Source organism: Saimiri boliviensis, chromosome 21, assembly GCF_048565385.1.
Source record: "Saimiri boliviensis isolate mSaiBol1 chromosome 21, mSaiBol1.pri, whole genome shotgun sequence".
NCBI lineage: Eukaryota > Metazoa > Chordata > Mammalia > Primates > Cebidae > Saimiri > Saimiri boliviensis.
In genome coordinates, this window is record NC_133469.1 from 21,774,675 (window position 1) to 21,790,951 (window position 16,277).

General features: G+C 41.2%; 1 long non-coding RNA gene across 2 annotated transcripts in view; it reads left to right on the plus strand.

Annotated features, from left to right (window-relative positions):
- The window catches only part of LOC141582646 (uncharacterized), a 23,519-nt gene continuing 7,242 nt past the window's right edge, over positions 1–16,277 (plus strand). For both annotated transcript variants that reach the window (XR_012515534.1, XR_012515535.1), the window contains exon 1: positions 1–469. This is a non-coding gene — a long non-coding RNA (uncharacterized LOC141582646). The remainder of the gene's footprint in view (positions 470–16,277) is intronic.

The following is a 16,277-nucleotide window of genomic DNA, read 5'->3' on the forward strand; positions in this document are numbered from 1 at the left end:
CAAGTTTCAGTCTTTGTTTCCTCGCTGATAAGTTTCAGTAATGTTTCAGTTTCTGTTTCTCCGCTGAATGTTTCAGTTTCAGTTCCTGTTTCTCCGCTGAATGTTTCAGTTTCTGTTTCCTGCTGGTAAGTTTCAGTTTTTGAAACTTAGGAAGGCCGGAATTTCCCAACTGCAAACTTCCTTTGCCCCGCCTCCCTGCCTGGCCTATTTAAGCTGTGAACTCAGCAACAATAAACGAGACTTGATCAGACTCCTGTCTTGTCTCCATTCTTCGCCTCTCCTGCCCATCCATCCCCACTCCCTTCCTTCGAGCTCCTGTTGTTGTCCTGCAGGTCGGGACAGTCTGGCAACCAACGTGGGGCTCGAAGTAAGAGGGACACAGTGAGGGACATCGTCGAAGCCGGCCGGATTGAAGGAAGAAATCCAGAGAAGGAGTCACCATGGGAACCTGCTGCGACCTTGCTCTCTGGTAAGTGGACAATGATATTATGGGTCAGGAAACTAGTAAACATGAGTTGTTTGTAGAAGAACTCAGCATAGCATTAAAGGCGCGAGGAGTAAAGGTGAAAGTAAACCAGTTAATTAAATATTTTGATTATATTAAGGACGTTTGTCCCTGGTTCCCTCAAGAAGGAACCATAGATCAAAGATGTTGGAAAAGAGTAGGGGATGCCCTAAAAGATTATTATGATGCTTTCGGGCTTCAAAAGGCCCCTGTAATTGCTTTCTCATACTGGAATCTAATAAATGAGGTCATTACCCAAAAACATGACGATCCAGTCATTGCTAATCTCATAACCCAGGGGGAAACTTGCCTGAGAGACTCATGTAAAAATTTGTCCGATAAAAGCCCCCCCTTTAAAGAAAATTCGTTAGTTTTGGAAAAACCAGAACCCAAAGAGGGCAAGGAGAAAAAGTCAGGGGAAGCTGACTTAATGTCATTTAATAGCAACTCTGGTAAAGAGGAACAGAAACCCGTGGAGAGTGGTGGGCCTGTGTGTTCCTTAGAGAAATTTGCTGAACGTGTAGCCACAGGCCTTAAACAAAAATTAGCTAATCCAAAATATCGAAAGAGGATTGTATGGCTAGCCAGTCGAGCCAATAATTCAGAGGACGAAGGCATTGATGAGGGCATTGATTGGGATGATCTTGAGGATGAAGCGGCTCGATACCAAAATTCTGTGATCTGAGTTGGATATATTTGAAGGTATTTTGAAAGTTAACGTTCAAGGCTAACACCTGAACTTTGTGTAATGTATATAAGACCTTGTGTTTATGAATCTTTCAGCTAATTTGCTTTTTTTTCCCCTTACATGCCAAGTGATGTTCAGGTTTTGAATGTTTTTGTATCAGTTTTTTCCTTTGTAAATGGCATTAACATTGTTACTTGAGGTCTTGCTTAATCACTTTTGTTGTCCTGAGAACTTGAATTTACAGTGCATCAGATTTGTTGCTAATTTTGTCTGTAGATAGTCTAGCTTCAGCTGTTCATGGAGATGCTACATTTTCGTTTATAAATATGTTTGTGGTATAAAAAAAATGAGTATAACCAAGTTTGGCTGGAATTAATATCCCTGGGCACCCTGGAACAGGGTGGTGTATATTTTTGTACAACCCGGCCTCCCTTCCCCTGTAGCTATACCTCTGGGATTCTACAAAGTTATTGTAGACCTAAAAGACTGTTTCTTTACTATCCCTCTCCATCCAGAGGATTGTAAGCTTTTCGCTTTCAGCCTTCCCGCAATTAACTTTAAAGAGCCTATGAAGAGATGTCAATGGAAGGTTTTGCCTCAGGGCATGGCCAACAGTCCCACCTTATGTCAGTCATATGTGGCCATTGCCATTGCTGAAGTTAGAAAAGATTGGAAGGATGTATACATCATCCATTATATGGATGACATACTTTTAGCAGCAGCAAAAGAGGAAGTGGTCTTGTCTTGTTTCAAAAGTCTACAAACTGCCCTTACTGCTAGTGGCTTAGTCATCACCCCAGAGAAGGTGCAACTTACTGATCCCTACACTTACCTAGGATTTCAGTTAAGTGGAACTCGCCTATCGACTTAAAAGGTGCAACTCAGGCTAGACTGTTTAAAAACCCTCAATGATTTTCAAAAATTATTAGGAGACATAAACTGGTTGTTACCTTATCTAAAATTATGCAAAGCTGATCTCAAGCCCCTATACGATATATTGGTAGGGGATCCCAGTCCTACTTCTTTAAGACAACTCACCCCTGAAGCAAAATCAGCTATCGATTTAGTTAACCAAGCTATCAATAACCAAACCATCACCTTTTTCGATATTGACAAACCACTCCAATTTATTATATGTCCTCATTATCTCCCACAGCTGTGTTCTGGCAAACTGCTCCACTTATGTGGATCCATCTTCCTAATATGCCCACTAAAGTCATTGAACCTTACTACCTTATGGTAGCCAGTCTAATTACCAAAGGAAGAACCCTAGGAAAGGAATATTTCGGACAGGAACCTAACAACATTGTCCAACCTTATACCAAACAGCAGATCCATTGGCTCATGCAAAATACTGAAGCATGGCCCATTGCACTCGCCTCATATACTGGCAACCTCGATAATCATTATCCTCCCAATAAGCTTCTAGATTTTGCCAACAGACATGATTTCGTTTTTCCTAAAAATACCAGACTTCATCCCCTTCCAAATGGAATTACCATTTTCACTGACGGGTCATCCACAGGGCTTGCAGCCTTTGTTACCCCAAACCAAACTATCAGCTTTCAATCCCAATCTTCGTCTGCCCAATTAGCAGAGCTACATGCAGTTATAGCTGCATTTTCCATGTTTCCCAATGATCCTCTCAATGTTTATACAGACAGTGCATACATTGTTACCTCTGTCCCAAAGTTAGAAACAGCCCCATTCATAAAACACACCTCAACTGCTGCAAAACTATTTTCTCAACTACAAAAGCTATTAATTTCCAGAACACAACCTTTCTACATTGGACATTTACGTGCTCATTCAGGTTTACCTGGTCCATTGGCCTCTGGAAATGCCAAGGCAGACCTAGCCACTCGTGTTCTGTTAGTTCAACTCCGTAACACCCCTCTAGCTCAAGCACAACATTCGCACAACTTGCATCATCTTAATGCTCAATCCTTAAGACTACTCCATCACATAACTAGAGAACAAGCCCGACAAAAAGTAAAGTCCTGCACAAAATGTGCACCTCACTTACTGGTCCCACATCTTGGAGTTAACCCTCGAGGCCTCCTACCTAATGCCCTTTGGCAAATGGATGTCACCCACATCCCAGAATTTGGAAATCTTAAATACGTTCATGTCTGCATTGATACTTGCAGTGGATATATCTTTGCCTCTTTACAAACTGGAGAAGCCACAAAACATGTTATTGCTCATCTTTTAACTGCCTTTGCATCCCTGGGGTGTCCATGTAAAATCAAAACTGACAACGGGCCTGGTTATGTCAGTACAGCCTTCACTCAATTCTGTACTCACCTAAACATTCAACATGTTACAGGCATCCCGTACAACCCCCAGGGACAAGGCATAGTAGAAAGAGCTCATCTCACCATAAAAACCACTCTAAATAAAATAAAAAAGGGGGAATGGTACCCCCATAAGGGATCACCAAAAAACCTTTTATCACACTCCTTATTTATTTTAAATTTTTTAACACTGGATCAAGAAGGACACTCCGCTGCCGATCGACACTGGCATTTTGAATCCAAAAGCCATTATGCATCGGTAATGTGGAAAGATCCCATGACAGGCGCATGGCATGGCCCGGACCCGGTCCTGATTTGGGGTCGAGGATCGGTGTGCATTTATGCCAAGGAAGCCGATTCGGCCAGGTGGCTTCTCGAGAGACTTGTAAAGCAAGTAGATACCACAAAATCTGAAAAACCAACTCCACCCAGGGACGACACCGAGCCCTGAGGGTCTTCTATCTTTTCCCTTTTTAGGAGTCAACAACATGGTATTATTTATCCTGATTGCTTTCCCTCCTTGTCTTACTGTCTATCGGTCCTGTTATACTCAGCAAACTCAGGAGCTTCTCAAGATCACAAATTGAGGCCATAACGATGCAGCCCATTCAGGTCCATTACCACAGGCTGGAGATGGCAGACCTAGAGATGGAGCTTGATACCTTTCCTCTCAGGTCACCCGGTGAGCTGAACCGGTTAGCCAATGACGGGCAACTGAAGAGCATGAGTAAGGACACTCCGCCTAAGATAGGGAGGAAAACGTTTTTCCCCTCCCCATGATGGATAAGGAGTCAATGTTCTCTCATGTGGGGTCCTCTGACCTAAGACAGGCACGGTTCCCGCGGACATAACTACCACTCAGCCTAATTTCTAAATAAAATAAAAAAGGGGGACCTGTGGGCAGCAATAGCCACCATTTTGTGATCTGTTGAGGTTTGCACAAGATAAGTTTCAGTTTAATGTTTCCTGTTGACAAGTTTCAGTCTTTGTTTCCTCGCTGATAAGTTTCAGTAATGTTTCAGTTTCTGTTTCTCCGCTGAATGTTTCAGTTTCTGTTTCTCTGTTGAATGTTTCAGTTTCTGTTTCTCCGCTGAATGTTTCAGTTTCAGTTCCTGTTTCTCTGCTGAATGTTTCCGTTTCTGTTTCCTGCTGATAAGTTTCAGTTTTTGAAACTTAGGAAGGCCTTCCCAACTGCAAGCTTCCTTTGCCCCGCCTCCCTGCCTGACCTATTTAAGCTGTGAGCTCAGCAACAATAAACGAGACTTGATCAGACTCCTGTCTTGTCTCCATTCTTTGCGTCTCCTGCCCATCCATCCCCACTCCCTCCCTTCGAGCTCTTGTTGTTGTCCTGCAGGTTGGGACATATACATGCACACATATGTTCATTACAGCACTAATCACAATAGCAAAGAATGGAATCAACCCTAATGCCCATTAATGATAAACTGAATACAGAAAATGTGGTACCATGGAATATAATGCAGTCATAGAAAATGAATGGGTTTATGTTCTTTGCCGGGGCATCAACGGAGCTGGAGACCATTATTCTTAGCAAACTTACAGAGGAACAGGAAACCAAATGCCAAATTTCTCTTATAAGTGGGAGCTAAACAATGAGAACCCATGGACAAATGGAGGGAACAACACAAACTGGACCCTATCGGATGGTGTTGCAGGGAAAGGAGAGTATCAGGAAGAATAGCTACTGCAGGCTGGGTTTAATACCTAGGTGATGGGTTGATCTGTGCAGCAAACCACCATGGCAAATGTTTACCTACATGACAAACCTGCACATCCTGCACATGTACCCCTCAACTCAAAATAAAAGTTGAAGAAAAAAAAAAAAGAAAAATCTTAGTACACTGAAGGGGTCAATTCCCCACCATCTGTGTATTATAATATTCTATTCAATCTTGAAACTATACCCCAGTGTTACATGTAGTGGAAGGACTAACTGTGATGCCCCTTGTGATTACAAGTGTTAAGTTTCTTATTTTATAATTTGCAGTTTCATAAGTGTTTGAAAGATTAATTCCTAGAATGTTTTTTGTGTGTAGAAAAGTTAAAATTTTATAAAGTTAAAGACTACTGAAAGTAAAAAAAAAAAAAAAAGTCCCTAATTTGTCAATTTATGTGGTGTATATGTCCCTACTGTGGTCAGTTACATGCTGTCAATGCAAAAAAAAAAAAGAAAAAAAGAAAAAAAAGAAAAAAAAAGAAAAGAAAAGAAAACAGAGTCCCACATTTTCAGAAAATGTAACAATCAACTCTCTCATGAGCTGGTGAGAGCTGACTCCACACCACCACTGTATGGGTAGACATTGACTGGGGAGGAGGATAGGGGGCGGATGGGTGAGAACTGCAATTTTATTTCATTTATTTTAATTTATTTAATTATTTTATCTATTTTAATTGATAAAAGTATAGATGATTGGATGCACCATGTTGTTTTGAAATATGTATGCACTGTAAAATGGCTGAATCAAGATAGCCCACTTATTACCTCACATACTTAACATTTTTTTTTTGTAGTGAGAGCACCAAAAACCTATTTTCAGACCAAATTTCAGGAATATATTATTATTAACTAAAGCCATCACTTGGTCCAATAGATCTCTTGAACTTAATCCCACATGATTGAAATTTTGTGTACTTTTACCAACACTTTCACATTTTTTCCCTCTTTCCAGCCCATAGTACTCTCTGATTCTATGATTTCAATGATTTTAGATTCCCCCATATAAGTGTGATCATGCATTATTTGTCTTTCTGTACCTGGCTTATTTCATTTAGCAAAATGTCCCCTAGGTTCATCCATGTTGTAGCAAATGTCAGGTTTTTATTCTTTTTTTGGGACAAATAGTATTTCACTATGTATCAATACCACATAATCGTCATTCATTCAGCCTTGGAGGAACACTTACGCTGTTCCCACACCCTGCTGCTGTAATTAGTTCTGCAATGGACATCGGGGTGCAGATATCTCTTTGACAGACAGATAGCATTTCTTTTGGATATATATGCAGTCGTGATATTACTGGATCATGTGACAATTCTATTTTTAATTCTTTAAATAAATCTCACACCTCTTCCTATAATGGTTGTATTAATTTATGTTCCCAGCAACAGTATGCAAAGTTTCCCTTTTCTTCACATCCTCACTTACACTTGTTACCTTTTGTCTTTTTGCTAATAGCCATTCTAACAGGTGTGAGGTTATAGCCCATTGTTACTTGAATTTGTATTTTCCTAATGATTAGTGGTGTTTAGCAATTTTTCATACACTTGTGTGTCATTTTGTTTTCTTTTGAGAATTGAGACTGTAATTTTAATAGGGTAGTCAGGGAAGGCATCACTGCACAGGTAAGACCTGAGCCAAGACTTGAAGGAGATAAAGGAGCAAGTCCTGAGGCTATCTGGGGCAAGGGTGTTCTAGGCTTTGCGAAGCAGACATGACCTCCAGCCCCACATGCTGTGCAGCCCCTTCCCCTTGCCTGTGAGATGGATGTAGTGACTTGCTTTTGACTAAATGGATGTGACAAAAGCAATGGAACGTCCCTTCCATGATTAGGTTACAATAGCCTCTTAACACTGTTTTCTGCAAACCTTATATCCCTGTCCCTGGAAGGAGGAGCCCATGGAGAATTTCCTAGGTGCCATTCCTCACTGTAAAGTGCAAGCCTCATCTTGGCAGCCTTGCTCTGCACATGCCTGGCTCTGTCAGAATTTTGAGACAGGGTTTGTAGTGAACCCTTAACCCAAATTAAAAAAAAAAAAAAAGTCAGTTTCTAGCCTGCTCCAGAGGACAATGCATTCACAGCAATGACACCAACAAGAAGCCCAGAATGGAGGCTGGAGGAACACACCACCAGTGGCACACTGGATAGCAAGACCATACATGTGAGCTGCAACTTTTACTGTAGAGACTCTGTGTGACTTACAAGAGAGCAGAAGGTACTAATGGGGTTAGGTTTCAGCAATTCAGAAGATGAGTGGAAGAGGAATCAAAGAAAACGTCACAGGTTATATATTCATGCAGTGACGCGGCGGGCTGCCCAAGATCACCTTCAGAGGTCATCTATAACATTTGTGCAGTTATAAGTTTTAGATCAGTTGGAATCCATTGAAGTTGGTCCATACTTTGTGCAAGGTCCAGCTCTCATTCAAGTAACTTGGGAATGTAAACAAAAAATTCTCAACCAAAATGGCTATGAAGTAGAAATCTGGTTTTACTCTCCCTCTCAAAAAACCAAAACCAGCAACAAGAATATACTAGAAATATCTCAAAACACAAAACTGAGACTGCGCCCATTTATGGGGCAAGAGAGAAGTAAAACACCTCAAGCAGAAGGTGGCAAAAGGGACCTCTACCTAGGCTGTCGCACCCACAGGCTGACAGGCACTGCACAGAAAGGTCCCCTGCAGTCACATTTCTACGCTGGAAAAAGTGGAATCCAGGTGGTAGCCAGCTTCCTCAGCTTCTTGGGTTCTTTCTCAGTAAAGCCACTCCAGCCTCCACCTGCAGGAAGCATCCGCAATGCCTGTAGGGTGAGAACTCCTGAGGGCCGCCGGAGTGGAACAGCAGGCATTGGGGAGCAGCACCAACGCGGAGTTTTCTGGCTGCTCCTCAGCACTGTAGGAAATGCACCTTCGGGTGCTCCCAGCAGGAAGCCCTGGCCAGCCCACGCGCCACCCAGGAATCCCCTAGGGACCACCCTCCACCGTAAGGAAAGGCCCCACTGGGAACCAGCCTGAGAGCCTCAGCAAGCCTGGGCTTCGGGCCTCATCTAGTGCTGAGAGGAAGGCAGCAGTCCCGGGGTGAGGCAACTCAGAAATGAGGATGCCTGGAGAGACATACTCTAAAACAAGTCAGACAGGGAAGACTGAAATAGCAAAGGCAAATTAAACTTCAGTGCAAAGACATAGACCTGCATTCATAAGGAACAAGAATAGACCTGAAACCGTCATGTCCCCAAATGGACAAAGCAGGCATCAGTCACAGACCCTAACAAGATGGTCATGTGTGAACTCTCTGATAAAAACTTGGAAATTGCAGTGTTGGGGAAAACGATGAAAAAAAAAACAGCAGACTTTAAGATAGCACAGAAAAGCAATATGGAAGTTTTAGTTTTGGGAGAAAAAAAGCAAACTTTAACATGAAATATAAAATCAATCCAGAAATTTATTTGAGTAATTTAAAAGATAGATTAAAATAATAATAATTTAAAACACTAGAAATTGTGAAGCTGAGAAAGACACTGGCCAGTCTGAAGAGTGTACAATAGGTACAATAGGGTCTTCACAGCAGAACTGCTCAGGCAGAAGAAAGAATCGGTGACCCCAAAAACACCCTTTTTGAAAATGCAGTCAGGGGATATTTTTATCTAAAAAAGAATGAAAAGGAGTGAAGAATATTTATGAGATCTACAGAGTAACCTTAAAAGGGAAAACCTAAGAGTCGTTGGACTTTAAGAGGGGGTTAAGAAACAGCAAATCCATGTTGACACAAAAGCAGAAAATCAAACACCGTATATTCTCACTCATAGGTGGGTGTTGAACAATGAGAACACATGGACACAGGGAGGGGAGCACTACACACTGGGGTCCGTTGGGGGGAAATGGGGGAGGGGCGTGGGGTGGGGAGGTGAGAAGAGATAGCATGGGGAGAAATGACAGATACAGGTGAGGGGACGGAAGGCAGCAAACCACACTGCCAAGTGTGTACCTATGCAACAATCTTGCATGTTCATCACATGTACCCCAAAACCTAAAATGCAATTAAAAAAAAAAGAAAAAGAAAATAAAATGGGACCAATTGAAAAAAAAAAAAAAAGAAAGAAAGAAAAGAAACAGCAAATCATAGAGAGGTGTTTTAAAGAAATGGTAACAAAATTTTCCAAATTATGGAAATTTCCATATTTCCATATAAATAGCTGGTTACAGGAAGGTTAACGTCATCAGACAGATTAACCCCAAATAAGAGTACACCAAGACAGAACAGTCAAACCCTGAAGGCGCCACAGTGAGCAGATCTATGCAAACCTACTGCCAAAGGCCTTCCTAGGCTCAGAGGCAGAAGGAGGCTGACAAATGCAGTTTCTCAGAAAGAAACACGGACTAGAAATTTACCAAAGATATCATGTCTCAGGCAGCCACAGGATGCTGGATCCCTGCACCTGACCTCCAGATAATACACTTTGTATAGCATGCTTTTGGAATAACATGTGTGGTTGATCATGCCTCAGACTTCCTTACCAAAACCCATGACCACTGGGAAGGGTACATAAGCATCTTTAAGGGATAATTATCTATGCTACAGGCAGCATTTCTCTGGGGGATTATCTATGCTAGAGGCACTGTTTCTCTATGGTGAGTCATCTACGAAACACTCAGTATTTCTCTAAGGGGATTATCTAAGTTACAGGCAATGTTTCCCTAGGGGGATTATCTATAATTCAGGCAATGTTTCTCTAGGGGGATTTTCTATGCTACAGGCAGTGTTTCTCTAGGGGGGTTATCTATGCTACAGGCAGTGTTTCTCTGCGGGGGATTATCTATGCCACAGGCAGTGTTTCTCTAGGGGCATTATCTATGCCATGGGCAGTGTTTCTCTAGGGGCATTATCTATGCTACAGGCAGTGTTTCTCTGTGGGATTATCTATGCTACAGTCAGTGTTTCTCTAGGGGGATTATCTATAATTCAGGTAATGTTTCTCTAGGGGGATTTTCTATGCTACAGGCAGTGTTTCTCTGGGGGGATTATCTATGCTACAGGCAGTGTTTCTCTAGGGGGGTTATCTATGCTACAGTCAGTGTTTCTCTGGGGGGATTATCTATGCCACAGGCAGTGTTTCTCTAGGGGCATTATCTATGCCATGGGCAGTGTTTCTCTAGGGGCATTATCTATGCTACAGGCAGTGTTTCTCTGTGGGATTATCTATGCTACAGGCAGTGTTTCTCTAGGGGAATTATCTATGTTACAGGCAGTGTTTCCCTGGGAGAATTATCTATGCTAGAGGCAGTGTTTCTCTATGGTGAGTCATCTACGAAACACTCAGTGTTTCTCTAAGGGGATTATCTAAGTTACAGGCAATGTTTCCCTAGGGGGATTATCTATACTTCAGGCAATGTTTCTCTAGGGGGATTTTCTATGCTACAGGCAGTGTTTCTCTGGGGGGATTATCTATGCTACAAGCAGTGTTTCTCTAGGGGGATTATCTATGCTACAGACAGTGTTTCCCTGAGAGGATAATCTATGCTACAAGCAGTGTTTCTCTAGGGGAATTATCTATGCTACAGGCAGAGTTTCTCTAGGGGGATTATCTATGCTACAGGCAGTGTTTCTCTAAGAGGATTATCTATGCTACAGGCAGTGTTTCTCTAGGGGGATTATCTACGCTACAGGCAGTGTTTCTGTAGGGGGCTTGTCTATGCTACAGGCAGTGTTCCTCTAGGGAGATTATCGATCCTACAGACAGTGTTTCTCTAGGGGCATTATCTATGCTACAGGCAGTGTTTCTCTGTGGGATTATCTATGCTACAGGCAGTGTTTAGGGGGATTATCTATGTTAAAGGCAGTGTTTCTCTGGGAGGATTATCTATGCTAGAGGCAGTGTTTCTCTAGGGGAATTATCTATGCTACAGTGTTTCTCTAGGGGGATTATCTATGCTACAGGCAGTCTTTCTCTGGGGGGAATAATCTATCATACTGGCAGTGTTTCTCTAAGAGGATTATCTATGTTACAGGCAGTGTTTCTCTGGGAGATTATGCTACAGGCAGTGTTTCTCTGGAGGATTATCTATGCTGCAGGCAGTGCTTCTCTAGGGAATTATCTATGCTACCGGCAGTGTTTCTCTAAGGGAATTATCTGTGCTACAGACAGTGTTTCTCCAGGGGGATTCTCTGTGCTACAAGCAGTGTTTTGGCAGTGTTTCTCTAATAGGATTATGTATGCTACATGCAGTGTTTCTCTGGGGGGATTATCTATGCTACAGGCGGTGTTTCTCTGGGGGGATTATGCTACAGGCAATGTTTCACTAGGAATCTTACCTACACTACAGGCAGTGTTTTTCTAGGAGGATTATCTATGCTATGGACAGTGTTTCTCTGTGGGATTTTCTATGCTACAGGCAATGTTTCTCTGGGGGTTATCCAAGCTACAGGCAATGTTTCTCTTGGGGATTATGTATGCTTCAGGCAGTGTGTCTCAGGAGGATTATCAATGCTACAGGCAGTGTTTCTCTAGGGGTGTATGTGTTACAGGGAATGTTTCTTTTAGCAGGGTTGTCTATGCTACAGGCATTGCTTGAGGGCCTTTTTGCAGAACACCTTGGTATTTAGAAATCAAACACTGTCATTATCATGGCTTTGCTTCAAGGTGGCCTTACTTTTGCCATGCAATAAGTTGTTTTCTTTTATTCCACTCTTGAAACTGCCTTTATAGTCTCACATGCCCACCTCTCCCACCATGGTTCCTGGGCCGAGAAGAAGGGTGTGTGATATTGTATGACTTTAGCAGCACTGTGTTGACTCCACCAAAGGCAGACAGCACAGGAATAGCAAAGACAAAAGCAGGACAGTGAACAGCCTGAGAGTATGACACCTAAACGAAGCAGTGTCTCCTGCTGCCAGCTATCCAAGTACCCAACCCAGTTATGTAGCCAACTTTCATAAAGGGGCCATATTCCATATGTTACCTAGGTTTGGAAGCAGTTATCAAAGCAATCTGGTTGAGAGTACAGCATAATAGAAAGTCCACCACCATGCCACGGAGTATACACATTTCTCTTGGACATTTAAAGTGTTCAATGGGATCAATGGGGACCATCCCAACTGTCCAAGATATTTGCCACTCACTGGCAGGAAATAGCCTATACAGCTTGGGAGTATTTGTCACCATTTAAGCCTCAGTGAAATGACCCTTCTCCTGGAACTATGTCCATTGGCATCTTCATGCACAAAACACTTTTTTTTTTTTTTTTTTTTTGTCAGCAGGTCTGGGAGCAAAGCTATGGTCTCAGTTACCCTTCTTTGAATGGTGGTAGACCAGGAGGAACAGTTGCCCTAATCAGTCTTATGGTTCAGGGGTCCTGCCTTTGACTGAATTTAAAGAAATAAAGACTGCAGATTGTGTATTCATTTATCCATGCAAGCTAGGTTTACGCAGCAGAGCTTGAATTTGTACTTTCTAAAGATCATTTTTCCTTTTGATTAACCCCACTGCTTGGGGTTTTATGGGACATAAAAGTGTCATGTTATGCCATGTTCTCTGGCCCAGTCCTGAACATAATGTCCAGCAGAATGGGTATGTCAGTTACTGTCAATGCACCAGGGTTGTCTATACACAGTACTGCGAGCCTCTAAACCTTTCATAGTACTAGCTTGATTAGCTTGCTTACAAGGAAAACCTTGTGTCTGCCATGTAGCAGTAACTACACTGTCAATACGTATATGTTGCCTTGGTTGACAGAGAGAGGCTCCATGTGATTCAGTTGCCCATCTGTTACAGCCCTATAACTGTGTTCTGCTGGATGTGGTATATGCCATGGATGCAATCAACAACATGACAAATGGTTGTTAGGAGCTTGCTTGGTCAGTGGCCTGGGCCAGCATGATGCTTCTAATTTTTGTTAGCATGTCCATGATGTTATCAGATAAAGGGGTCTTGATCCAGACCCTCAGAGAGGTTCTTGGATCTTTTGCAGGAAGGAATTCAAGGTGAGTGGCAAAATGCAGTGAAAAAAAGCAAGTTTATTAAAAGCCACTCTTCTACAGAGTAGGATGCCCTCGGAAAGCAAGAGGAGGAATGTGCCATCTTTGTTTTAGGTTTTTCTTATCTCAGGGTCTTTTCTACGTAAAGACTACATTAACCTGTGCCTCCGTGCAGGTGAGCAAACAGCATGACAAAATGTATTAATCTATTGATCCATTTATTAAAAACCGTCTTTGGCATTTTGTTGTGTGAGCACATGAAAGCATAAAGCATAACTACAATTACCTAGAAAGCGTGTACTGTTGTGAGTTTTAGGACGTCTGGACTCTCCGTGGTTGTTGGAGTCTGTCCTTTCAGGCATTACTAAGCTGCTTCCTTAGCAATAAACATCTTAGGACTGAGGGAATGTGTTCTCTTTCCAGGTCCACAAGGGGGCACAGTTTCAAGGGCAAGAACTTCCCAGCACCCGGCCCCCTTCCCATCTCTCTCCATCTGGGAGATTTAACAGTTTATGTTTAAATTTAGCAGGTGCAGGAAGAAACAAAACATCAACCACTCCAGCGGAAATTCTAAGGAACTAATTTCATTGGCCTGAGGTCTTAGAGAAAGTTGGGGTTCCTCTTAAAAAGTCCTCTTCTTCCTCTTCCTCCTCTTCTTCCACACCCCTTTGGACTCCATGTTTGGGTCCCCTTCCACAAACACTCCCTTCATGGAAGCCATTTTTCTCTCTCCTATGGTGTCACTCTAGCTCTCCTATGCCTTGCTTCCCTAACAATAATGCCCAACTCATACCCTCAGGAGTAGTGGTTAATCAAATTCCCAGAGGATAGAGCTTGCTTTAAGCCTCAATTAAAATCACAAGTATTACATTAAATTAGGTGAAATTATTTATATATTATCACATAATTTAATATGATAATATATAAATAAAATTAATTTATTTTATATTAATAAAAATTAATAAAATTAATAAAAATTAATTTATATATTATCATATTAAATTATGTGAAATATAAGGCAAAATTATTAAATTGTGCCCTAGACATTTATCTGCTCAACAATTGTGTTTTGATTTCTAAGCTAGGGTATTTTGGAGAGCCTTCTTATTTCCTTTAGTATCAACATTTTCATCTTATCATTGCCTTAGCCATTTAAAATCGTGTCTAAAAGCTTAAGGTCATGAAAGCACAACATTTACAGTATTCAATAAATACCTCTTTTTACTTAATTCAATGTACCAATATTAATACATGCATTAAACACACACACATATATATATACATGCCTATATGTATAGATATGTTTTATTGTGAATTCCATACATTCACAATGCATACAAATGTATTGCAGCAAATACTAGATATTTAAAATTCTTTAAAAAATATACTGAACAATTATGAAATACACAAAATAACAATGATTAATAATCTCCTGTCATAAAAAGTAATAATATGAGTTACAAATAATATCATTAAGTAGGTGTACGATAATTAGATATTTTTTGTCACTGTCATTTATTAGTTGTAAAGGAAGAGAGACATAATATTCTCCATGTAAGTTGCACTCACCCCAGGGTTCTATGAATATTTCCCCCAGTGACTCTTCCAGAAAAATTTTGTTAAGCACTCCTCAAGGTCAGGATCTCCTTCACTGCAGTGCTGAACTTCAGAGGTCACCTGGATGCAGTTAACTCTAAGTGCTGCCCTTTTCCTCTGGAGAACAATGAGCTTTTCAAAATATTAATCTTCTACATCTTTTAATATGAATGTTTGAAGACCACACCTAACTCATAGGGTATTAAGAAAGGTGGAGACAGAGATGATTAGGTTGGTGCAATATTTAGTACACACCATATCATCACTGATTAAATTAGCTTCACATTATCATTGTGATGATCTGATTCAATATGATCTAGTTCAGACCCTAACATCTATCAATTTTTCAAATATCTACTTACTTTCCTCATTATGATATTAGTTCTGGTTACTACCAACAATCTCTTTCAACCCTTTATTGGATGAGAAGTTGTAGGAATTATATCCTTCTTACTAATTCATCGATGATAAGGTTGAGCAGATGCTAAAACAGCAGCCCTGCAAGCAATTCTACACAACTGCATCCTCGATATAGGCTTTATGTTAGCTACAGCATGATTCTTCTTATTCTCCAACACATGAAAATTTCAACATGCATATATTCTAAATCTCATGCCCAACTCTCTTTCATTAATTAGCCTTCTCTTAGCAGCAGCGGTAAAGTCAGCTCAATTTGGTCTCCATGTCTGACTTCCATGTGCCACAGAAGGCCCAACCCCAGTCTCAGCACGGCTCCAGCACTATAGTTACAGCTGGGGTTTTCCTGCTTACCTGCCTCTACCCTTTCATAGAAAATAACCCATTAATCCAAGCCTTTACATCATGCCTAGGGGCTATTACCACCTTATTTATAGCAATCAACACTCTAACACAAAATGATATCAAAAAAATTGTTGCATTTTCCAACAAGGCAGCTGGGCCTTATAGCAGTCACAATTGGCATTAATCAGCCACACCTAGCATCCCTTCACAGCTGCACCCATGCCTTTTTTAAAGCTATATTAATTTTATGTTCAGGATCTGTCATCCATAATCTCAATGATGAACAAGACATTTGAAAACTAGGAGGATTACTCACGACTTTACCATTTGCCTTATCTTACCTTATGACTGGTAGCCTAGCACTTAGAAGTGTACCTTTCCTCACAGACTTTTACTCCAAAGTCCTTCTTATGAAAATGGCAGATATAGCTGAGGAGAAGGAAGGCAGCAAATCACACTGCCATGTGTGTACCTAATGCAACAATCTTGCATGTTCTTCACATGTACCCCAAAACCTAAAATGCAATAAAAAAGTTAAAAAATAAATAAATTTTAAAAAAAAATGAGAAATACATCATATACCAGCACCTGAGCCCCTTCTCATACTCTTATTGCCACCTCCTTGACAGCTGTCTACAGTACCCAGAGTCTTTTCTTAGCTCTGATAAGACAACCTCACGTCTCAGTGCTGATTATTATTAATGAAAATAACCTCTT